The 26,792-nt window shown below is 36.9% G+C and overlaps 1 protein-coding gene across 3 annotated transcripts in view; it reads left to right on the top strand.

The window, feature by feature from the left end:
- The first annotated feature begins 213 nt into the window (after positions 1 to 213).
- Positions 214 to 26,792, top strand: part of nrip1b (nuclear receptor interacting protein 1b) — a 33,866-nt gene continuing 7,287 nt past the window's right edge. For 2 of the 3 annotated variants that reach the window (XM_059539195.1, XM_059539194.1), the window contains exon 1: positions 214 to 417. The gene's annotated coding sequence lies outside the window, so the exon portion shown is untranslated. The remainder of the gene's footprint in view (positions 418 to 26,792) is intronic. The other variant, XM_059539193.1, reaches the window with a different exon arrangement.

Genomic DNA, 26,792 nt, shown 5'->3' with positions numbered 1-26,792 from the left:
AATATTTATAAATTCTTGCTTATACAATGCAATATATATGTAGCCGTAAAGTTTTTGTTTTCCTCAGATTACTCCAGATTATTAAAGGTGAGAGGTGAGGTCGCACGTACACAAAGCGTCTCCTGTAGCTTTAAGATGCGCTCGCTCGCTCTCTCACTCAGCCAGGGAGGGAGAGGAGGAGGAGGAGGAGGAGGAGGAGGAGGAGGAGGAGGAGGAGTGTGAGTGTGAGTGTGAGTGTGAGTGTGAGTGTGAACATTGCGGAGTTCTCGGGGATTCCGAGAATATACAGTTCAGACTCAGACCCGACAGTCTGTGATGGAGGCCGACAAGTTTTTGGACTCTACTTCTATTTGACGCGGCTCGCGGCGCACGTCTGCGCGCAGGAAACGCTCAAGCTCGGTTAGCGGAATCAGGTACGTGTCGAGACCACTCGATGCCCGCCCAGCAGCTGGAAAGACTCCGCTGCATATGAATGTGGTGCTTGCTATTTATTGTGGTCCTAGGAGGTACTGAGGGAAAAAATGGAACGTGAGACTCCGTTTACACGGGACGCGTTCTTTGGTTTATAAACAGGGCGCCTTGGTTAAAAGTTTAACTGTTTTTAACTTGACACCGCGTTTTGAAAACGTGAGACCAAAGACGCAAGAACGCACGCTGTGTGAATCGCAATGGTCGCTGCTGTCATTTAGTTTCCATTTTGTTTCTCTGTTACAGTCAGTGGGATGTTACCCTTTCATTTATCTGCTGTTTTATCATTCATATACGAGAACTGGTCATTTATAGCTCTGTGTTTCCAAGCCATATCTTTTATAATATTTTAGAATTTAATATTATGTAATGGAGTGTGAGAAGTCTTAAATGTGATTTACTGTGTTGATCTTGACACTTCCCTGTATTGATGATCCATATATATGTTTTGTTTTATATAACATTAGTATCTGATAAAAGGTTATGCTTAAGAGCTGTCATTAGTAGTCATAAAGTCGATACCACTTTTGGTTAATCTCTTCAGGACAAGATCTTACCTTTTACCAGACACACATTTTGGACTTTTTATTGTTTATAGTTTTCATAAGGTTTCCTGTGGCTCCAGTCAGTAAAAATGGGGCAGACGAGGTCAAAGGTTGCAGTTTAGAGGTGGTCAGAGATCATAGTTAGGGTTCAGTGTTGGTTCAGGTGGCTTTGTTTGGTAAAGGAAAAGACCAGTTACTGAAAAGTGTTTGTCTTGGTCTGTGGGAAGAGCATAGATCTGCATGTGTTTTGAAGAAGCTGATTGAGAAACAAGTTATTTATTCAGTTTTCTTATCGAAAATCTTTTACTTTTATATCATATGTCTCATATCATATCAGGCATTTGTTCTGTTTGTTTGTCAACAATACAGGTGCAAAATGATTCTTGTCTCCAAATACTCTCCTGACATAGCAACAAGATGGGAAAGAGTCAGGCTGACAGCACTATGTGACCTGTTATCTGGCTTCTTTAAGATTGATACTGACTTGAAATGATGCTATCACTGCTAGAGAAATGAAAATGAACACATGGCGACCTAATTTCTCAGAGGGGATGTCAATATAGTGAACTGAGAGTGGTTAAAACCGTGCTGGGTCACAGTCATATTTAAAAAAAAACGTTTCCTAAACATCAGCCTCAACATTGTGATGTCTGTTCACCTCCTTCTGGCTTAGACCTTTCTTATTATGTTTAACTTTTATCATTAAGTGTTTTTTTTTTTTTTTTTTTTTTTTACACTAGTACTCAAACACATGGTTTTAGCTTGTGCAACATAAACTTGCATGGTGTAACGTGTCATAAATCCATAGAAGCCACGGGCGCTTTACACTCATTAACAGGTCAGTTGACAGCTCAGGGACACAGTGGTTGCATGTTTGTTCCTTGTGCAATGAATCTTGTTTTATACAGGGTATATCAGTGATAATAGGTGGCCTGGAGATCAACAGGAAGCAGTGCTGTTTATACGAGAGATTTTGTACATCAAAAGAAGGGATGGAGGTGGTTGTCTGGCTCAGGGAATTGAAACGCTGAGACAGTATGAAATACAAGGCACAGACTCTTCTCTACTCAGCCTTGGGACAGAGGCAGGGCTTTCATTTATAGAGATGGATTGATTTTTGCTGATTGATTTACTGTAAACGATTTATAGTTTGCTGAATTTGCGGTGGATGTTTGCTGGGAGATGCAACTCCAATAAATTGAGCATCACCACACATTAGAACAACAGCAGTGACCTAAACACAGCTACCAGTTGACCAACCATTACATTTTTGAACAATTCAATTCCATAGGTTTGGGCAATATGGAAAAAATATAATTTCACGATTTGATCACAATTCTTTGTCATGTTGGATTTACTATTTTGCAAGTTGTTATTTACAGCCAAACTAATTTCCCTTTTATAAAGACAAAACCTTTTAAGGTAACAAAAAAAAAAAATAAAGAATGGCAGATATTTAGGCCAAAGAGGGCGAAGATAAAAATCTTTGTTCTTATTTTTTTATAATAAAGATAAAAGAATGACAAAGTTACACGTTACAACTACACATAATATACAAATAAAACAAACAGTGCTTTATTTGAAGGTACAATAGGTGTATTTAGCAGAGCATTCAAGAAATTGAATAAACAAATATATATAAAAAAACACTATATAAACTGATTCCTAAAGAAACTGTATTAAATTTCTTCAGTCAAGAGCAGCGAGTTATTTTTCTCTTTTGTGTTTTGTTGTTTTATTAACGTTAAAGGAATAGTTCACCCAAAAATAAAAATTCTGTCCGCTGTCCGTCAATTCTGTCATAGTGCTTTATTTTTATACCACCATTTACTCACTTGTTTTTAACCTGAATTAGTTTCTTTCTTCTTCTGAATATAAATGCTATTTTGAGGAACATGGAAAACCAAACAGTTGCTGGTCCACAGTGAATTCCACAGTATTTAATCAAATTGTGACCAGCAACTGTTTGGTTACCCACACTCTTCAAAATATCTTCTTTGTGTTCAACACAAGACAGAAATTAATACAGGTTTGGGACAACGTGACCGTGACTAAATAATGACAGAAATGAAATTTTAGGGTGATCTATCCCTTGACAGCAATGACAGTAGGCTGTATGTTTAATAGGCCTACTTTTTCTTTAAGACCGGCACACATCTAATATACAGGCACATATACATGTTTCTGTCAACTGTTTGCTTTCATCTTAGACATAACCACTAAGTCTATGTGTAAACATTGTGTGTTTGGACAGTATTAGCGCAGAGGATAACTTCAGGGTTTCCCATACATTGATTTATTTGTGGTGGGTCGCCACAATATCAAAACTGACCGTCACAAATAGATTTCGTTGAATAAACATGAGCACTGCAAGTTTCAAAATCAAAAACCAACGCTGGTGTTTTAATATCCATGTATTTCAGAAGAAAAACCGACTTTTTAGAGAAAATTTCAGAAGTCATTTTCATTCCATCTTGCAAGCAGGCCTAATGCCTGATAAATCAGTGTTTGTGAGCTCAGTGCTGCTTTGTATACAGCCGTTACCGGAGAAACCTCTATCGCTCCCTCTCTAACAGCACCTCCTGCTGGCATAAAAATAATTTGCATATTTAGGGTTATGTTAGGCTTCGGGTGTATGTGGTGCTCAGAAAGAGTAAAGAGAGTAACTTTTCAGAAAGAGAGAGTAACTTTACCACTGAGTTAACACTGCTGTGAATGCATGTGGCATTGTACAGTATATGATGGAGGCACCAGAACTGCAGCTGACACTATGATATTTCTTCAAAAGCAGATCGTGGTGACGTTTTTATCGTCCACGATCAAAAATCGTCATATCACACACCCCTAATTCAAATTATCAATTTTACTCCCCCTTATGCATTTTGTATACACATTTTGGCATTGTTAGATTAAGGGCCAGTAAATTTATGCAATACACTTTAACATTGGCAGATATCATCCAGATCTGGCTGTAACTAGATGTTAATCTGGCCTTGTTACCATTTAGCAGCTAATCATGAATGATTTGCAAAGAATGGTGAATGAAAAGCACGTAAGTCATTTGTAAAGCCTCCAAAACTGACAAATGCTGATCCCAAGAAACACGATATCAATGTGATATACATGATATAGTTAATTTAATAGAATGACCCGGCTGACCTCTAACTGCCAGCTGTATTTCTGTATTGGCCACTATGTCCTGAGGCAAGATGGACCTGGAGGTCAAGGAATCCTGGCAATTGGGTTCAGGAAGATTTTACTGCTCCTGGGGGACGTTACTAATGGTGTCTTATTTTAAGGAGGCTATATGCTGCGCTAAGTGAAATGCCAGTGATTGTAAGGCTTGTAAGGCTTAGTCGTTTGTCTCTCTGAGCCGAGAGATGAATACATGCAGATTTTGCAGTCCAAGGCCGCAGCGTGCCAAGCTGTCCTAACCGTATTAGTGGCCTGTCCTTTCAGAAACCTTCAAAGTTCTGAGAAGGACACAAACCCTGCAGTAATGCTGAAGAGATGAACACTCTCAAAACGATCTGCAATCAGTGCATCAGTACGACATTCGCAGAGAAGGCGACATGAATGATCCCGGCTTCATTATTTCTCTCAGCTGAAAGCTTTCAGATCATACAGGCCTAAGTAATTAACTAAAGAGGAGTTTTCAGAATTTATGAATGAAAGATGGATGTGTGGGTTATGAAGACTGCTGCTTGAGGTTGAACCATTTTAGTATACTTTGTTTTGTGAGCAAGGGTTTCAAAGGTGCCATTAAGTTCATAAGGGTTTTTAGCAATGTTTTTGTTTGGTTCCATGAGTCTGAGATAAATATTGGAAACTTTTACCCTCATATATTAGTTAAATAACATTTATATTCATTCATTTATTGTTATAGTTTATTTTTGTGATTCACACTGTATGCATTTTTATTTTCCAGCTCGGGGGACAATTAATCGTTTTTTCCCCCCAAATAATTAAAGTAAATTGAATTCAGTGTTGCTTTTTCACTATGGTCCCCATTGACTTTTATTGTGTGTGCATGAACAGTTACCAATCACAAATACCTTCTTTTTTCTTCTGCAAAAGAAAGTAAAGGCTCCGATATGCTTTAAATGAAGTTCATTTTTGTTCTTCGTTTGGGGGCAAAAAGAGGTTTGGAAAGGCTGAGCGATGGTATACTGTATTCAAACATTACGACAACCCCTGCCCTGCTGGAGGAGGGGTGTAGATTATTATGTGTCGTGCCGCTCGAGTGTGTGCCCTAAAAACATCAACAATGCAATGATTCAATGATGCGATTGATAAAATTATGAATTATTTTTTTTGTCTGAAAACTTTACCATGATGTGAAAAAAAGATTGTTCATTTATTTTATTAAACTGTGTAAACCGTTGCACCTTTTTATATTTTATGTGGTGTTATGAATTTATTTTCACAAAAACAAAGGTTAATGTTCTTTTAGCATTTCATTTATTGCATACCTTTTAAATTCACTTACAGAAAAAATGACAGCAGTAGCTGTCATGGCTTTGGAACACTGGCATCGGATGTTTGCTTTGCATAACTCGTGCTTCGTTGCAATTTCTTTTTAGGATTTTAATTCTCAGAATCGTAAAAGTCTCTCCGCAAGTGATCGTACAGGTGCGGATATATTCGTACCAGCTCAGCTATTCGACACTCCAGTGTTCAAATTGCTAATAACTTGTTGTTGCTGTTCTAGATGTTGTTCTCCTTTCTGAACTCTGTGGAATGAGAAATGAAATCTCATGTCAAAGAAGGCAGAGTTCCCAAACCCACCCAACGATTGTGTAATTTTCATGGACCAGTGGAAGCTCATAGGCGTTTCGGAGCCAAAATGAACTCCCCAAGAAAGTACACTCTGGTCAGCTGTTTCGAACTGCTGAAACATAGTTAGTTTTTTCCTGATTTTGTTTTGAAATGACATCACATCAGTTTGAAGTATATGAGGGTGTTAAGTCATGCTGATTTGGAGTGACCCAGGTATAAATAAATGATGGCAGAATTGTCTTTTTTTTTTTTTTTTTTTTTAAATCACATGCTGACTTTCCTCAACAAAATCTGATCACGAGTAGTGACCGGTATAAGCAGCAACCACTTGTGATGGAATCACGTGAGATGGATGTTAATACCAGATGTAAATCGTGTCTTTGTATTTTTTGGCAGCTTTGATCTAATAGCTTCCTGCTTCTGTGGATGTCATGGGGGCCTTTGTCAAGTGGACTGTTTCTGCCAAGTCTTATTTCATGCAGAGGTCAGGAGTCAAACACAGTGGAGCAGATTTACACCGCCAATTTTTTTTGCACAGAGCTGCACGCTAAAACCCCCCGAAACTAATAAAGTCCTGTCACTTTCGGAGCAGCCCACCCGTCACTGGCCTCAGACTGCTGAATCACTTAAGACTTACTTAAAGGGGTTAAAATGAGCTGAGCTGTTGCCAGGCAACAAGGGACACCTCAACAGCCACTGGATGTGGGGTGTAGCTATCTGTCCCTTATGCACAGCCAGCGTCGAAAGCGTTGAAAGATTCTCACCGCATGCCCGTGCTCTCAAAGCACTCGAATGCTTCACACAGTGAGGCATGCTGGGATATATTATTATGGACTGCTGTTTGTATGCACTCCTGCCACAAGAAGTAGACACGAGTGGAAAGTGTTGGATTTTTTTGTGTTGAACTAAGAAGACCTTCTCCATGTGAAATGCAATTCCTGTGCGTTCACGTTCACGCTCTCCGCATCCCAATCAGCTGCGGGCCGTTGATTAGTTGAGCTCGTTAGTTTGAGCTCGTGTCTTTCTATAGTTTGGGAGATGCCCTTGGACAGATGTCCTTGTGTCCTAGCGGACCGCTTGGGGCTTATGGAGAGGGTGCCTGTTTTCCTGGCATTAACGCGTCTCTTTGACCTTGACCTGACTGAGTTGACCTGAAAGCTTTTAAGTAACACTCTAAAGCAGGATTCGGTCATGTGACACCATGTGAAGGGCTTACGTGCCACAATTGACTGGAGGTGTGGGTGAGAGGTTTTTCATTCATATTATGAGTTAACAGCTTCACGGCTGTGCATGATGAATATTGATTCAGTGATTGATTTTGCATAACACCAAAATGACAAATTGTGGTGGACAAAGACTTTGCCTGCAGTCTGGTCTGTTCTGGTGGAAAGAAATATTAGATACAAGTCAGTTGTTTTTGCAACTTGCTACATAAGCTAAATATGGATAGAAATATTCAATGTTGATATTTATGTATGCTATTTGGCTCTGAAATGGTTTAACTGTGATGTATTTTTTTTTAATTGGCACTAAGTAAGACACTTATACTAATTACTATTATTATTAATAGTGTTGTTGTTGTTGTTAATAATAATAATAATAATAATTATTATTATTATTACAATATTATTACCAACATTAATAATACATTTGTTAATTACTCAATGTTTATAAGGAATCATCATTTTAACTAATTAATCACCGTTAAAAAGTATGATACAAAAAAGTTATATATTTATTTTATATTTATTATTTGTTGTATTTATTATATATTTATTTTATACATCAAAATTAAAGAAATGCATCAATATTATAATAAATATGACAATATTTTCAAATCTAATAGTCTATTTTCTTATAAATATTTTATGAGTATATCATAAACAAATAAAATTCATTTTTTGGATTTTTAATTTTTGCTTGTTTCTTTTTCTTTTGTATTTTTGCTATTTTTTTTAAATGGCCTGAAAGATTCCCAGAAATGAACTGAACTTCCCGACTCTATCAGCATTTTTGCTGCTATAGCTGGTATAAGGTTCATGTACTCCCAGCGCACTGGGATCTGCAGAGTTTGCCTTTTTCACAAAGCCGCTGTGGTGGAGTTGGTATTTTTCACCCGGTTATAACAAAATCAGTTATGCTCTTGGTGAAGCCAGAGTTGAGTATTTGAGTGAGCTAATGCTGAACGCTTGTGTGTCTGTCCTGAGACTGGATGAGGGCCATGTAGAAACTGGTTCACCTGTGGCCACTGACCTGTGGTAGATGTTTACATGTGCTGTCGCTCTGCTTGTGTAAGTACATTTACATGGCTGATTCAGTAGCAAAGGCCAGACGGCTCACATAGAGCAGATCTTTTCTTTAAGCCACCTGTCTCTCTGTCCAGGGCTGCCCTTGTCAGTTATATTAAGGTATGGCTTGCCCTAAATACACTTAAACAGGTTTAATAAAGGTCAATGATCAGTTTGACTAGGCTGCTTGTTGTTGCCCTTTGGATTTCTTTAAATGAATGTGTTGATGTAATGCAATTTTGTAGATTTTAAATTTAGCTCATTCATTGCGTACCCATTATAAAGTGTTTATTCACATTCTAAAGTCAATCTTATGGGCAGCATTTGTCTTTTTAGGTGGTTGTTTGTAGTGATAGATCAAAATATCAGGAAGGCCAATGTTAAAAGGTGATTTTTATTTTTTTGGCAAATTTAAGATTAACATAAAGGGCAGATAATTTTTAATGGGAATGAACATTTTGAGCATTTTTCAGCAATTTTGCGCATATTAAATATGATTATAGCATTTGCTGAGATGTGTCCAGGGTGTTTAAGTTTTATGAGATATGACTAAGAATAAAAAATTATAATAATTAAAAAAATAAAGATTTTTGTAATTGTATTATTTTTATGTATTTTAAAATTTATTTTATTTGTATTATTTCTTCTTTTTATTCTTATAACAATTTGTTATATAGGCTAATTACATATATAAATTTTAATTATGTTTATTTAAGTGTGTGTGTGTGTGTGTGTGTGTGTGTGTGTGTGTGTGTGTGTGTGTGTGTGTGTATGTGTATGTGTATGTGTATGTGTATATATATATATATATATATATATATATATATATATATATATATATATATATATATATATATATATTAAATAAATATTATTCTTGTATATTTTATATAAGTAATATGGATCATTTGTCAGTTGAGTGAAATTTGAAACCTGATTTTTGGTCTTTTGTTAAAATGCCTCAGCTGGTACCTAGCTAAACTTGGGTCCTTCAGCTTTTGAGTTGTTGGCATGTCGCTGTCTTGTTTTCACTGATGAGGTCATTTTCTAAATGTCCTGAATCATAAATTGTGTACGTGATGTGTGTGATTCACACACTGTTTAATGAAGGCATGTGCTGGGAGTGTTCCTGTCATCTGATAAGACCATCTTACGTCACTGATGCGAGGAGCATGTGCTCTCTAGATACTGGGGTTAATGAACCTACTGTAGACTCTCTCTCTCCTGTGTAAGTGTTTTCTGAGCTGCCTAATCAGACTCTGCAGCAGTCTTCATACACTCTCTTTGAGAGGAAAAAAAGAAAGAAAAGTGGGCCATGGTGACCTATTTTTCTCACAGTTCAGGGAGGCCGAGGGTTGCGGTGCTGCAGTCAGTCAGAAGGGGTGCAGGGGCTGTCACCAGACGCAGCCACACAGAAGTGGGTCAACGGCAGGAGCTGTGTCTTGAGAACAGCTTGTCAAACAGTATAGAGAAGCTGCAAATGAAGCACATATTATAAGCCCAAAACTGTCCATGAAGGCCTTACGTCTCTCAGGACCTTCACACCCATTGCCTCCACTGGGACAAAATACAATATGGTATCAGTTACAGTTCAGAAACAATGGCTATGCATTCTGTACATCGCAGCTAAATACAGCCATCACTCCTCTAAAGGAGTATCTCTCTATAGAGATTTAATATTTTATTTATATATACTTATTTTTATTCAAATATTTTTTTGTTACTATACTATATAATTTCAGTAATTTTAATTATCGTTCAGAAGATTTTTATTTTCATTTTAATGTGTAATATATTTGTTTTATTATTTATGTCATAGTTAATATAAAATGTTTATTTTTTTATTATTATTAAAATGTACATGTATTTATTAAAAATGTAATTTAAAGAAATGTATAAATATAATTTTTATTATACAAATCTCTTAACACAAATATTGGCTGATACACATTCTGATAAATTATTTTGTAGCGTTTTATAGTGTCCAGATTCATGTACACTTAATAAAGTGCCTCTTTGAGACAGATCTCAGATCATGAACTGATTCTCTCACTGGTCTCCTTTAGTGTTTCCTCAAAGTCGCTGAATTTATGAGGTGACACGCACAGCTCGAGTCGAACCATTTTTCCATGGTTCAGGGTAATTAAGATGACATCAGTATCGCCACACTGGTGAAAACCAGGATTCATGGGAGAATCACTGCATCATTATTACGCTCTTAGACACAGATCCCAGTGGGCGTGGCCTTTTATGACTGATTGTTGTTTTTGTAGAACATAAAAGGTCAACGGATCCATCAGCCTACTGAAAGAAAGACACGGAGCAAGAGACAGGACTTTGAACACCAAAAAGCGTTTCTTTTTGAATAATGACCGTTTATATTGCACAGTTCAATATTTGATTTAGGCGAGCTATTTGCATCTAACAGGCACAGGGAGACTTTGACCCTACCCAGAGTTTGAGTATTTGAGATTTTGAGTTGTGTTCACACACCACGGATCTTATCATAAATGCTGTGAGTAATGGAAAACAGGTCAGCCTGCGCTGGAAGTGTGGGGTGCAACTGTAAAACGTGGCAATCATAACAACCTCAATATTAGCTCAGAGTGAGGACACACTACTGAAATGACTCTGGTCCTTCTACTTTGTGAGAAATGTTAAACAAAAAACAACCAACAACAACAAAAAAAGATTTTGATATGAGCTGCTTTATTTTTAATGTCTGGTTTTGTTGTTTGACAGTGTAAAGTTTTGAAAACTTTAAATGTAAACAGATGATCTGTTTTATCACAGATTATTATCATGGCTTCCAAAGTCGGGTGCAATTATAATGTTAAATTTAATTGACTTTATGATTAAACATAATTTCATCATAAATATCTGATATCTAGCTGAAGACCGGTCTTATTAGCTGCGCAACATATATAATTAAAATGATGGAACCAGTTTCAATTCATGATAATGATTGTCACTTTTGCTTTACATGCATATTATTTCCTGGCAGTTTTAAGAATTTGTACAACATAAAATGAATATATATTCTGTTTTATTGAAGTATTAAAGCAATGATGTTAATGATGGTGTGTTCTTGTTAATAATTGAGAATTATACTGTAAAAAAATATTTTTGGGTAATTTTTTTGTTTTTCAGTTTTTCAAGTGGTAGAATTGTCCTTGTAATGGTACCAAAATGCCTTTCAATATAACATTTGATATTTTTTTCATGATATTATCTGTTTGTTAATCACAATATTATAATCATTATATTTATATTAATCAGTTAAACCATGTATAAATGAACTTAATTTGTTGCTAATGAGCTCCATTACTTGGATTAAAAAAAATGCAGCATAGAACAAGTACTTTTTGTAAAAAAAAAACTGTATAAGTATTTTAATAAAGTGCTTATTTATTTATATTATCGTCAAAGTTGTTTCATTAATATTTATATATATATATATATATATATATATATATATATATATATATAAATAAACATTTTATATATATATATATATATATATATATATATAAACATTATATAATATATATATATATTGTGTATATATTGCATATATAATATTATATTATATAATATATATATATATATATATATATATATATACAGTACAGACCAAAAGTTTGGAAACATTACTATTTTTAATGTTTTTGAAAAGTTTCTTCTGCTCATCAAGCCTGTACAGAAAAAATACAGAAAAAAATGTAATATTGTGATATATTATTACAATTTAAAATAATTGTTTTTAAATTTATTATACTTTACATTATCATTTATTTCTGTGATCCAAAGCTGAATTTTTAGGATCATTATCACATAATCCTTTAGAAATTATTCTAATATGATGATTCATTATCAAAGTTGGAAACCGTTCTGCTGCTTAATATTTTTTCAGAACATGTGATACTTTTTTAGGATACTTTGATGAATAAAAAGAAAAAAAAAAAAAAAAAAAAAAAAAGAAGCTATGTTTTTAAAATATAAATATTTTGTAATAACAATATACACTACTGGTCAGTAATATGGGGTCAGTAATTTTTTTTCTTTCTTCTTTTTAAATAAAATCAATACTTTTATTCAGCAAGGATGTGTTAAATTGATAAAAAGTGATAGTAAAGAAAATATATTATTAGAATATATATTATTAAAAATTTTTATTTTGAATAAATGCAGTTCTTTTTAACCTTTTATTCATCAAATATATTAGACCGCAGAACTGTTTCCAACACTCATAATAAATCAGAATATTAGAATGATTTCTAAATGATCATGTGATAGACTGGATGTTACATGTGACACTGAAGGCTGGAGTAATGATGCTGAAAATTCAGCTTTGCATCACAGGAATAATTTTTTTTTTTTAAAGTATATTCAAATAGAAAACTGTTATTTTAAGTTGTAATAATATTTCACAATATTACTGTTTTTTTCTGTATTTTTGATCAAATAAATGCAGGCTTGATGAGCAAAAGAAACTTCTTTCAAAAACATTAAAAATAGTAATGTTCCAAACTTTTGGTCTGTCTACTATATAATATAATATAATATAATATAATATAATATAATATAATATAATATAATATAATATAATATAATATAATATAATATAATATAATATAATATAATATAATATAATATAATATAATATAATATAATATAATATAATATAATATAATATACACACATTTTTGATATACAAATTTTGTTATAAATATTTCTTTCATTGTCTACTCCTATAGTGTGTTTTATCATGTTGGTCCACTTCTCGTCATGTCTACTGTTAAACCATGACATAATCACTGTAACATCTCTATAGACTTACTGCTTCCCTGCTCACTTCCCTAGTTTGAGTGTGATCTAAGAACCCATGGACTGATGCATTTGCGTGAATGACCTTTGGTCTAATTGAGCATATCGTGTTGCGCAGGGATCGTGTCCCAAACAGGGCCAGGTGGGTGTTCCCGCAGTAATCTGATGAATTCCAGCGAAGTTGAGGAGAGCAGTGACGTCTCGGACTCCTGCGTGCTGCCAGAGGAGTCCATGGCAGATGGTTTCCAGCAGGATCACATATGACATGCGATAACGTTACAGTCATGAAAGGTCAGTCGGCACGGCAGTGCAAAGTCTCCCGCAAAGGACACGATCCGCACGTTCCTGGGCAGGCAGGATGCATGTGCGTGCGTTGTGTTCCTGTTAGCTGCGAGGCAGGGTTAGTGTTTAAACATGACATTTTCCCCTCTTCCCCCACCTCGGTGTCAATGTACAGAGGACAGTCCAAATATTTGTTTAAAGTGATGAACCTTGTGCATCCAAGGACACTGCATTTGCATGATAATAAAAGGCGCTTCATGCTCTCCTGTTACACTTGCAGCGTGTAACTTTTCTTTTTGTGTCATTTCTATTCTTCAGAAAGGCACTGGATATGCATATTTATCTCAGTTTTTGTAATAATAGTGCTTCATCTTAAACAGTAAGCTTATTTTATTTCAGTTTCAATATTTCTGTTTTCATGTAATATTTATATTTTAAGATAACAGAATCTATTTTAATAGCTTTAAGAATAAAAATATAATCCTTTCCTTAAATAAAAGCGGCACAAAATGTAAGTTATAGTGATACACTTACAAAGAAAGTGAATGGTGTCAATGTATAAAGATTAAAATACTCACGGTTTTAATAATATAGCCAAAATAAACTCACCTAAAGGATTATTAGGAACACCTGTTCAATTTCTCATTAATGCAATTATCTAATCAACCAATCACATGGCAGTTGCTTCAATGCATTTAGGGGTGTGGTTTGATGCTAGAGGTCAGAGGAGAATGGGCCGACTGATTCAAGCTGATAGAAGAGCAACTTTGACTGAAATAACCACTCGTTACAACCGAGGTATGCAGCAAAGCATTTGTGAAGCCACAACACGCACAACCTTGAGGCGGATGGGCTACAACAGCAGAAGACCCCACCGGGTACCACTCATTTGCTCTAATTATTCGATAAATAAAAATTATATTCGAATTAAGCAACAAAAATAAAATAAATAAATAAATAATTCACAATAAAACCTTATTTGGTCACTTTCTGTGATTCTCCTCGGTATATTTGAAGATGTATGCAAGCAAAAAATAATTAATGAATTAATAAGGGGCCGTTCACATATCGCGCCAAAAACGCGTGGAAAACGCTAGGCGCGCCGCTTTCTCCTTCTTTCAAAAGCGCTCGGGCAGAAGCGAACCTGAGGCGTCTGCCTTTGCTAAGCAACAATGACGCGCTCTCTCCATGAAGACGCAGAAATTTCAGCAAAGGATAAATGGATTTGCAGCACAAAAAATCGCTTTCAGTAGCTCTGCTACTAAATTTATTTCAAAATGGCAATCCATATACAGCTATGATCAGCTGTTCCTTCCTCTTGGCTGATCTTTCAACGTTGTTACGGGAAAGGATGAAGCTGAATGTTTAGTTCTTGTCACATGACCCGCATGAGAAACATGAGATGTTTTTAACTCGATGCTGTGCGGACGCATCGCGACCGCGTCGCTTCCATTATGAGCGTGCATACCGCGCGCCTACATTGGAAATAACGTACTTGAGTGCAAAAGACGCGATATGTGAACGGCCCCTAAGAACTGCGGTCTTCTACAGTACTTCAAATATGCCGTGGAGAATCACAGAAAGTGACCAAATTGAAGAACATTGTTGTGGCATCTCTCAAGCAACGAATAAACACCGCTAACTTGGAGAATGCAGTGAAAACTCCTCTTCTCGCTTCTGCCCTAGACCCTCGGCACAAACATCTCAGGTTTCTCGATAAAAACACGAGAGAAGTAAGAAAAAAAAACTTTTTTGAACATTATCAGAACATTTTACTTGATGCGAGAGGTGCGGATGCAGCCGCTGCAACGAACGATGAAGAGGATGCAATGTCCACTTGTCGGAAAAGGCTGAGCCAGTTCTTCAGCGATGATATATAGAGTCCAGCCGAGACGAGTGGGAACAGTTCTTGCTGGAGCCATGTATTCCACCAGATGAGGATCCAATTCAGTGGTGAAACGAAAAAACACGAAGCGCTTCACAAAACTTATTCGCTTAGCACACCGCTATTTGTGAGTCCCGCCAACGTCTGTGTCGTCAGAGCGCGTTTTCTCCATGTCCGGCCTTATTGTTAACAGACTAAGGAGCCGACTTTCCCCCGATCATGTGTACATGCCCGTATTTCTTAACAAGAACATGTAAAACAATAGAAAAAAAAGCAAAAAATATTTGCTGACAGTTTAAAAGTTTCAAAGTTAAGTGTAGGCTACGTTCTACAATAGCCTAATTGCTGCAGGCTGCTTTACGTTTTTTCTTTGTTCACTTTTTTTTTTTTTTTTTGCTTTTAATCTGTACTTTTGTTTGTTTGCACGCATTGTTAAAGGTTTTCAGCTACAAAACACGATGTGTAATGTTCAAGCTTATTGTGTGTAAGCTTGTTCAAAAATGACGGAAACAATAAATGTTGCTGAAAAATAACGTCTGTCTCAGACTTAATTTAAATAAACGAATAATCGAATATTCATTTTTTGTGAGCTGAAATATTCGAATGTGATATTTGCGGAAAACGCCCATCCCTAGTTTAAATGCCACGGCCTACCTGAGCATTGTTTCTGACCATGTCCATCCCTTTATGACAACCATGTATCCATCCTCTGATGGCTACTTCCAGCAGGATAATGCACCATGTCACAAAGCTCGAATCATTTCAAATTGGTTTCTTGAACATGACAATGAGTTCACTGTACTAAAATGGCCCCCACAGTCACCAGATCTCAACCCGATAGAGCATCTTTGGGATGTGGTGGAACAGGAACTTCGTGCCCTGGATGTGCATCCCACAAATCTCCATCAACTGCAAGATGCTATCTTATCAATATGGGCCAACATTTGTAAAGAATGCTTTCAGCACCTTGTTGAATCAATGCCACATAGAATTAAGGCAGTTCTGAAGGCGAAAGGGGGTCAAACACAATATTAGTATGGTGTACATGGGCAATATGAATGTTAACATTCATTTATGTTGGTTATATATAACTTGCCATAACATTTATCCTAAAACGACCATAAAAGTGATAAGAACCTTACCCCTCAAATAAAGCATAATTTTAAGAGACACGTTTATATAAGTGCTTTAATAACAACAGAAGTCTGCTTTGCGATCCTTCAGGCATTAGGCCCGTGCACTTCCATTGTAAGTGCCTCACTGTAACCTTGCTTTTCTTCAAATAAAGCAAGGGACGAGTCAAAATTATTCTGTGGTAATCAGCGTTATGCCAAATATGCTGTCAAATGAGCTTAACCTGTAATGATTCCAGTAGAGCTGAAACAACGAATCGATTTAATCGATAAAAATCGATTATTAAAATAGTTGTCAACTAATTTAGTCATCGATTCGTTGCTAAATAACTTTTATTTGCCGTAAGCGGCTCATTTCGTGCATATTTCAAATCTGCGGTGACCAAAGTGTGGCAGTAATGAGCCACCGGAGGTTTTACTCAGCCAGTACAGCAGGAGAAGTAGCGAATAGCCAATAGCTGGCCTCGTTTTATGTCACGTGCTTCCCGAACAGCGTCTCTGCAGCATTTAGCGGGATGTGGGAGACTGGGAGTACTTTACTTTGAGCCTTCAAAAAAGAAGAGTAACCTGTAAACTCTGCACTACTGAACTGTTTAAGGGGATGTTCACATATCGCGTCTTTTGCGCGCTCAAGTTCATTATTTCCAACACCGCGCCGCATCGAGTTAAAAACATCTCAACTTTTCATAATGCTGCAAGAGCATCGCGGGTCATGTGACAAGAACTAACCAATCAGCTTCATCCTTTCCCGTAACAACGTTAAAAGCTCAGTCAAGATGAAAGGAACAGCTGATCATAGTTGTATATGGATTTCCATTTTGAAATAAATTTAGTAGCAGAGCTACTGCAAGCGATTTTTTTTTAGCTGCAAATCCATTTATCCTTTGCTGAAATTTCCGCGTCTTCAAGGAGAGAGCACGTCATGGTTGCTTAGCAAAGGCAGACGCCTCAGGGGCGCTTCTGCACGAGCGCTTTGGAAAGGAGGAAGCGGCGCGCCTAGCGTTTTCCACGCGTTTTTAGGCACGATATGTGAACGGCCCCTAAGCCTTTTATTTGTGCAGATTCTCCAGTACAATGTTGTTTGCAAATGTTTAGTCGTAAAAGCTGATAACATTGCTTTTTAACAGTTAACATTTAAAGCTTTACAAACATGTTCTGTGATCAGTTTGTCGTTTACCAGTTCAAAATTCAGTCGTGCAGCCTAATTATGACTGAATGAGAGGGGTAAATGTTTAAAGATATTTGAAATGCACTTTTTTTCTAAGTATTCACTGCTCTTTTTCACACAGCAGGTTTTTTGTGTGTGTCCAATTTTTTTTTCTGGACAACCTTCTGATGGATTTTACTTTAAATTGTGAGTTCCATTCAGGTTTCATGCCATTAGCACTTTATTCGAAGGATTGTTTACAATTTCACAGCAAAAGCTATAAAGCTGTTTCCCAGTAAATAATAAAATACAATGCACTGCAATTTTATTCTGTTTTATCCTTATTCTTCGTGAAAATATGTTTTGAAAGATTCCTTAATAAGCTTTGTTCGGGATGTTAAACTACTTTAGGAGCTCTAAGGACTGCCATGGTGAAAACATTATTTGAAATCTCCTTGTGAAATTTGCTAGAGTATGGGTCAGTGTTCTGATTGCAGAAGAGTTCGACAAAGGATTACTAACACAATAAAACAACTCCAGGTATATTTTTGATTAGGATATGACAGTGCAAAATGGTTAAAATCTCTTAAAAATCTATGCTGAAGGATAAAGACCATTTATTAATAATTTACTTGGGGAAAAAATGGGAAAAACTAAAATATAAGTACATAAACCGATTAATCGATTAATCGTAAAAATAATCGACAGATTAATCGATTATCAAAATAATCGTTAGTTGCAGCCCTAGATTCCAGAATCTTCCTGTAAGAAGCCATTTGGGGATAACAACATACTTGGACACATTTTTTTCTTAGAAAGACACTCATGCAAAAACTCAAGATGATGAAAACCAAAACCAGCTCGTCCTGCTATTTGCTGAGATGGATGTTATCTCAGAGATGTTGGGGGGCTGCTGGGAACATTATGTAGTTCTTCTGCTAAAAAAAACAAAACAAAAAAAAACTTGTATTCCAAGTCGGCCTGGCTAGTGTGTCAGATGCCGTGGAGAGTCATCTTATTCCCTGAAACAGAGACAAACAATCTGTGAATGAAGGTTAAAAATACACCAGTGAGACATTTTGAAATTCCGCCTCTGTCTGAGTTCAATGTTAAGGTTAAAGATCTAGCATTCAGATAAGACTCACCCGCTGGGGAGGAGATAACAGGCATGCAGATTGAAACGAGAGAGAGAGAGAGAGACATTTGGGGTGGGGGGGGATTTGAGATGTCTATCTGCCAGTGTGAAGGTTTTTGTCTTGCAGATCCAGTTCAAGGACGCCTGCAGGCAAGGCAGCCCTGACTGTGCCAGCGATGCATCTCAAGGTCACATGCACTCACCCTGTGACTCTCTGCAAAAACAGGAAGAGGGGGGAGATTGGAGGCACTGTAAAATCCTTCATTTACCCCCACCCCACCCTGATTAACCCCTCAATGTCTTCCTGTGACCACGGATATTGTGGCTGCATTTAGGCGCCAGTCAAGGGCTGTCTTTGATTATCCTCAGATGCTTTGAAACGACTCTGTAGTGCCACATATTCCGGTGCAGTCAGGAAAGAGGGTGTGTGCGGTTTGAAAAAGGGGCTGAAATGGAGGGAGAGAGGTTTTAATGGAACTTAGCCATTCAAACGGGCATGCTAACCGCTTCCTCTTGTGCTTTTAACTCGTGCATCCGTCTTTATCTCTGGTGATTAACGGTTAAACCTCCATTAAGTCTGCAGTCTCACTGCCCTAGTGCCCTGTGGTCACACATAAGCTTAGTGTAAAATTCCCCTGTTTCACGTCACACGGCTGTTTGTTTGAGTAGTTTGGACTGGAAGCATCTTTCTAGCGTTGAGAGAGCATTTAAAGGATTAGTTCATGACTTTGTTTTTCTGTATTTATATGTACTTGCTTTTACTAAAATCTAAAATTATTTAGTAAAAAAAAAAGTATATCGTGTCGAGAGAGTATTTAAAGTATTGTTTCATGAATTTCTATTAATTCATATTTATGTAGTGTGTGTGTGTGTGTGTGTGTGTGTGTGTGTGTGTATATAGATATAGATATAGTTCAGGCATAACTTAAAGAATTAGTTCATGACCCATGATTCAATTCACAAAACTGCTATGAAGGAATCTATCACAAATGGAACTGTTTGGATTCTCAAGTTCAACTAATTGGCTCAATAATCCAGACACGAGGTTAACAGCCTACATGATGGGTAGATAGCTTGTCAGTGAATACCAGCTTAAATTTTGGACTGTTCAGTACATAAACCAATTGTGTCTTCAGAGCACGAGTATAAAGATTACCACATTTGTGCTAGACGTATGAGCTGCATATATGATGCTTTTTGATCAGTGTATTATTTCCAATTTCTCCTTTGGTGTTCCGCAGAAGAAAGAAAGTCATATGTTTTGAGTAAGTCAAAGTATAGTTTTCTTTGCGTGCTAACCTCTTAATTTTAGAGTGAAACTGGCTGACCTGATGTTGACTTCGAAAAAGAAAAGCAGCGGTCATGTGCTTGAGGTATCTGTGCCAATCTAATCTGTCCCTCAGGCATCCGTTATCACCGTTTTGCGACTTTTCGATTAAACGGAGAAACCATGGAGACTAAATGATCAATAACCACTGTCACAATTCCAGATTCACTCCATCGTAAATCTTCCACCGGCTGGCGTCCAGCTCATTTAATTTCGCTGTTGCAGATTAGTTTCCGTCTTACTCAAAACAGAAGTGTTTTGAGATGATAAATTATACAGTCACAAGAAATTTGTCAACAATTTCCATGCTCCATTACACACTGCTGAGACCAAAGTGATCGTCTAGTTTGCATTGCAATGCATTGTCCTATAAACACACATACCCAAACAGACACGCATAGCACAGGAAGGTCTGTAGCGATGGCGGGGGAAGAGCATAAATCTTTAATATTAACGAGTCTTGCAGTGGCAGGAGACCCAGCAGCTTTGTCCCTCTCTCCTCTCGGCTCTCCTACGCTCCCTCGTCATTTAATTAACAGTAGGGAGATTATGGAGGCCGCAGGCCTGTGAAGATCTGATTTAAACATGGAAATGTTAGACTACTGATGCTCTTGGCAGAAAAGAGGAAGTGAAAAGAGGATTTGGCCCTCCAGTCTTTCACATTGGTGTTAGGTACCACAAACTAAATGATGATTGATATATATATATATATATATATATATATATATATATATATATATATATATATATATATATATATATATATATATATATATATATATATTACGAAACAAAAGTCATGATTCAATACATCACAGTGCTTAACAGCATCATAATTGGGATTGAAACTGCAGCATGTGTGGAAGTGAAACTGTGGTTCAGTTGCATGTTTCATGTCACTATTTTTCTGGTATGGCTTTGGCCACACTAAGAAATGCAGAGTTATTCCTTATTTAGATGATCTGCTTGTTCCTTAATTGAGAAGATTACATGAATGTGAAAATAAATAAGTATTGATATAAGGACTGATTGAAAATAAACAGGTTATTTCACACATAAATAAATAAATAAACAAAATAAAATAAAGCTATTTGTATTTTTTTAATATTGCAAAAAAATATTTAAAGTTATTTTGCCAATTCAGTTGTAAAAATAAATTGTTAAATACCATTATATAATTGGATTAGTATAATTTTGCCTAATTTCGTAATTTTTACTCTTTTAGATGATCTGCTTATTTGAAGAAGTTATGTGAATGAGCAAATAAATCCGTAAATATTAATAAAAGAATTAACTGAAAATCTGGGATGTTTTTTTTGGAAATAAACAGGTCATTTTGAACAATTTGGCGCACACACACACACATATATATATATATATATAAAAATATATATATATATATATATATAAAAATATATATATATATATATATATAAAAATATATATATATATATATATATATATATATAAAAAAAATATATATATATATATATATAAAAAATATATATATATATATATATATATATATATATATATATATATATATATATATATATTTTTTTATATATATATATTTTTATACATTCACTGTGAGACACCAATGTGTCCCTGAGCAAGACACTTAACCCCTAGTTGCTCCAGAGGCGTGCGACCTCTGACATATATAGCAATTGTAAGTTGCTTTGGATAAAAGCGTCAGCTAAATGAATAAATGTAATGTAAATAAATAAATATATATATATATATAAATTTGTAGAAATAAATGTACAATTTTGTACAACAAATTATTAGTACAAATTATTGGCAAAAAAGTAAAAACTATTTTTGTATTAAAAATTCATATGTATTAAATTATGCAAAATACTGTTTTAGACCCTTCTATATATTGATATATTATTGGATCAACTCTGTTCACCATGTTGGGTATTTTTGGAGTAGATGTTGGAGAAAATGGTGTCTGGTGCTGGATGAACGGGGCATGCCGGTAATAAGGTTTCAGTGCCCAGTGGCTAGAAACCTGGAATTATTGATCCTCGTGTTTTGCCCAGGCTCTTGCTGTTTCCTGGAACCGAAGCGGTTAATGTTTCGCTGTAATTGGCACCCACAGCTGCTCTCCAGTTCGACAGGGATGAGATTGGAGCCTCAGCCTTGCATGACAGCTGCCTAATTGGGCATTCTCCCCTTGTGGCAGGTGCCTCCGACTCCAGCAGGGCTGCTGAAGAATGGCAGAAGATTACAGATGAGGACATGGTGACCCTCTCTACCTTCCGTTGGTGTGGGGGGGGGGGGGGGGGGGCGGTGCGATATAGTTCAATGCCGTTGGGTTACCAGAAGGAGGAAGTGAGAAGGTGGGGTTCTGCCAGGTGGTGGATGACAGAGTGTCACATGACAGTGTCAGTGTGTCAAGGGCGCAGACATCAGCAGCGCTGCGGCAACCTGTTTTTTTTCTCATTTGTTTTGAGGTTTGCATTCTAGTTTTATAGCTCCTGGCTGTCTTCACACATCAGTTCGGAGAGGATGGCAGCTTCCTGTGTGTTCCTGTGTGCTTCTCTTTCTACTCTCCAGCTGTGTGTGAAACTGCCAAGGTAAGGTTGTGTCCTCTTGTTAGAGGCGATTAATGATACTGGATGTGTAAAAAGTGAATTATTCCTGCTGATGTAAAATGTGCTGTTGGGTTTACTGTCCTGCTGCCCTGTTGACCACAGAGCAGAGGGGTCTAACAGCACAGTAGCTAGCCATGACCTAGCTGTTAGTTACATAATCTCAAACATTGAGCCCCACGGCTTATGTGGTGATGTGATTTTGAGTTCCGCTCAACACATCAAGTCAACATTTCATGTCTTGTTTCTTCTTCTGCCAGTCTTTTTCTTCCACCGTTTCATTGTCATATCAATAAAAGAGTTGGGGCCTAGCAGTTAGTGGATGCTTTGACATCCTGGATAGTAGTTCTGGTGCGCATGTGTGACGCTAGCAATGGAGGACAGGAGGCAAATGCAAGTAAATAGAGTTTATTGAAAAGAGGTGTGATGAATGAATGCTGGAGAGTGACGCAGGGACCACAACGGCAGCACAGACAGGTGAGTTGGTGACTTGAGTGCGTTGGTAGAGATGACGGTGGTGGTAGATCTGTGAGAGGTGGTGATAATCCAGAGATGACCGAAACAGGAAACCGAGCAAGGACAGGAACACAGGAGAACGAACAGACATCTACACAGAGGACCTCAAACAACGATCTGACAAACGGGAGACGAAAGACAGGGCGTTAAATAGGCAGTTGGAATGAGTCGCACCTGCCGCTGATCAGACGATCAGCGGCAACACCCACATGAACCAATCAACATGACGTAACATGAATACAGCTGGAGACTGTGCATTCACGAACCGTGACAGCATGTGAACCATGTTTGAAACTTGGATCATTTTCTGATCCCATCTGCATCTTCCCGTTGTTTCCTGATGACTTTACATTAACCATTAAATTAAAGGTAATTAAAGATCAATAAAGTGTTAAAGCAGATTAGTATAAAATTGTTAAAAATAATCAAATAAAATAAAAATATAAAAAAAAAACGTTTATGTTTTTGAAAGAAGTGTCTTATGCTCACTAAGACTGCATGAAATATTATTACACATTTGAAGGACTTTTTTCTGTTCAAATATATTTTAAACTGTAATTTATTCCTGTGATGGCGAAGCTGAATTTTCAACAGTCTAAAGTGTCACAAGATCCTTTAGAAATCATTCTGATATGCTTATTTGCATGGAAATATTTTGTATTATTATTAACGATGAAAATTGTTATGCTAATATAATATATTTTTTGGAATACAGTTTTTCCTAGATTATTTGAAAGTTCAAAAGAATAATTTAATGTGTCCTTGCTGAATAAAAGTTTACTTTTGAATGATAATGTACATTAAAAAATATAATCTGTGTCCATCAGGATTGAATAATAATTGTATTCCAAAGGGCCTTTATTTATACCAGCATGTTGTTGTTGTTGTTTTTTTTTTGTCACTTTCATTGTTTCGATTGTGGAAAGAGGACAGGGTTTGATGGCGGAAATGGGATTAGGAAAATTCTATGAGCTGGATTTGAATTTGTGTTGATGACAAATAATTTTTTAACTTTTATTTATATTTTTTTGTGTGCAGATAGAGAGCGAGTATGGGAGGTGGGGTTTAAAGATTCATCTCCATCCCTAAATTATGATAAATAGTTTTTCTCCTCTGACATACCTTTCCCCTTGAGTGTTTATATGGGTGACTGCTCATGTGTTTCTTTGGTGTTTACCTCGGGCGCATCTGTACCTGTGTGTGGTGGCTGCAGGTGCGTGTTTGGTTTCTGTTTTGTATATTCCTGGCTGTAAATGTGTCCACGTGTGTGTGTTTGTGTTCAAACGCAGCCATGCAGCTGGGGTTGTACTTCAGGTTTGACTTTCACCTTGTTTCCCCCGTAGCTGTTTTGAAAGTGTCGAGTGGAACGACCATGTAATCTGTATCCACACAGCCTTGAGGGCAGCAGTGATCAGCCCAGCTGTTTTCTCATTCCCTCCAGCCAAGGAAAAAGTTGAAATGTTTGTTTGAGTGAATGTGTGAGAGCGGATTATTTGTGTGTGTGTGTGTGTGTGTGTGTGTGTGTGAGTGTGTGTGTGTGTGTGTGTGTGTGTGTGTGTGTGAGTGTGTGTGTGTGTGTGTGTGGAGAGAGAGATTCATTAGTATTCTGCTGAGGAGTCCTGCCGGTAGAGCAAATTGATTACCACACTTCACCTGTCTGAGCCTCCTGAGATCTGCAGCGAAGACGCCTGCTTTGTCTGTGCTCCCGTCGCCTCCGTAACGGAGGGCCGCTCTCATTAGCCATAATTAAACAAAGCTTATAGTTGGGACACTGTTGTCTTATGTAGTTCTAGAAAGTGTGAAGATTGCTGCTATAGACCTGAGGGCTTTCTAGAAGAGGCGAAATTCTAGCAGTTCTTAAAGGTGTTTTCTTGGAGGGGAATGGATCGTTTGTGCATTTGTGTGTGCTTTAAATTGAATCATCCGTCTAGGTGACCTTTGGAGTAATACTGCAGTAGCATGGGAATTCATATCTGTGCTGAACACCTGTAAAGTGCTGAAGAATGAATCTGAATGCACCACAATTGCATGCCATTCAAAATGGTATTCCAACTTGAAGTAGAAATGAAATCTGAATTTAAACTAGAACCAAAGTTTGAATTTGAATAGAATAAATTAAAACAAAAATCATTCAAAAAAAAATTGAAGAACACTTTTATTTCCTTAATTTCATGCCATAGCTGTAACATTTCTTTGAATTCTGTAAATTCCACTTCCTAGCATTTGCAATTCAAATTCCAGTGTATCTTCTTGTGGGAATGGCCAATTCAATTCAAAGCCTAGAGGTGTAGCAGGATCTGTGGTGTAGTAGTAATAGGAGCAGCGAGGAGCAGGGTAAGATCGATTTGGAACTGCCTGTGTTGTGATTAAGGAGACAGCGGGTGAGTAGATATGGAGGAGTTGGCAAGTGGAGTCAAAGTGTTTTCTGCGAGTGGCAGGAGTGTGTGTGCTCTACAGCCCCAGTGATAAGAGTGGAGAGTGAATGAGATGCTGTAATTGTACTCGGGTGGCATTTCGTTGGCAAGTTCTGCCAACATTTTTGCCAGCTGGAATGATGTGCCAAGAGGAGGAACCCAGGTGCTTTGTCTTTTCATTGGTTAAGTGCACTTAATCGATTAAGAAAATTAATAAAAGCTCTGTTTTGAATGTAATTTCTAGCTGTATGCTGAAGTTTATAAATATGAAAGTACTGGAGTTCCTTGTGAGCCGAGCAACAGAATTTAATGAGCTGTAGGAAATGCTGACCTTGTGTGATTATATTGTATGAACTTAATGGAACTAAGTAATTCAATGTAAAATTTCGACTTGAATTTTATTCATTTGATTGTATTAATGTACCATCTTAATTTATATTTTTTGTAACATTTACAACCCCTTTTTCTAAACCGCTCTATCAAAGTCTGTTTTTGATGTTTTTGTTTCTTTTACTTCTGCCCCCCCCCCCCCCCTCCATTTTTACAACTGATTTAAAAATTCTAAAGAAACAACAAGTTTAATTTGTAGTGTTTACTAACTGGTCATGTTTCTTTAAATAAGATCACCGTCAAAGGGCATTTGTGTTTTGTTTCTTAGCCATTTTTTGTTCTGATTTACTAACTTTTTTTTCATTTATTTATAGCAGACTCAGTTTGCAGAGCTCCATGAGGCTGTTTATTTGCTCTACGTTTTACTTCAAAAGAGCAAAAGTTCACTGACGTGGACGTATCAGTCGTGTTTGTTGAGGTAGCACGTCGCTCCCCTTATTTAATTTTTTTTCAAGCCATATTGGATTTACAAACTCTGTCCGTCGTATCTGAGTGAACACCAGCGGCCTACAATAACATGATTGAAAGCGATTCACACAGCTCCCTTTCCTTTAAAATTTATTTAACCTTGGCTTGCCTTTAACGCCGGGGAAGCGAATCTGGTGTCAAATATTAGCGATACGCACAGCAAGGACTGGGTTGTCACTTTTTATTACACGGAGCGCTTTGCATGGTCTCCAGCTGTTGCGTGCACTGAGACTCAGACATACTTGACCTTGACTCGCAGCACTGTTCCTGCGGCTCACCCTATTTTTAATCATACATTTTAAATGGTGCAAATGGATTATGGTTCCTTATAATGGGGATCATTCGTTAACCTTTTTTTCTGTTAGGGTACTTTGTGGGACGGGTTGAATTCCAATTAATTTCCTACCCCATATGCTGGGATCGCCAGATTGGCTTTGGACATCAAATCCCTGACATTTGCGTCAAGAAGTCCAGCGTTCACAGTTAAGGCCATTTTTTTTTTTTTGTCCAGCTCCTCGAGGGAAATTGCCTTTCAGCCACTGATGATGGTTTGACCTTCCTGCTCATGGTGTCTGGGAGAGCAAAGAA

Source organism: Carassius carassius, chromosome 45 (assembly GCF_963082965.1).
Source record: "Carassius carassius chromosome 45, fCarCar2.1, whole genome shotgun sequence".
In the NCBI taxonomy this organism is placed as follows: Eukaryota; Metazoa; Chordata; class Actinopteri; order Cypriniformes; family Cyprinidae; genus Carassius; species Carassius carassius.
The sequence above is the reverse complement of the archived record's forward strand: the minus strand, read 5'-3'. Positions and strand labels throughout refer to the sequence as shown.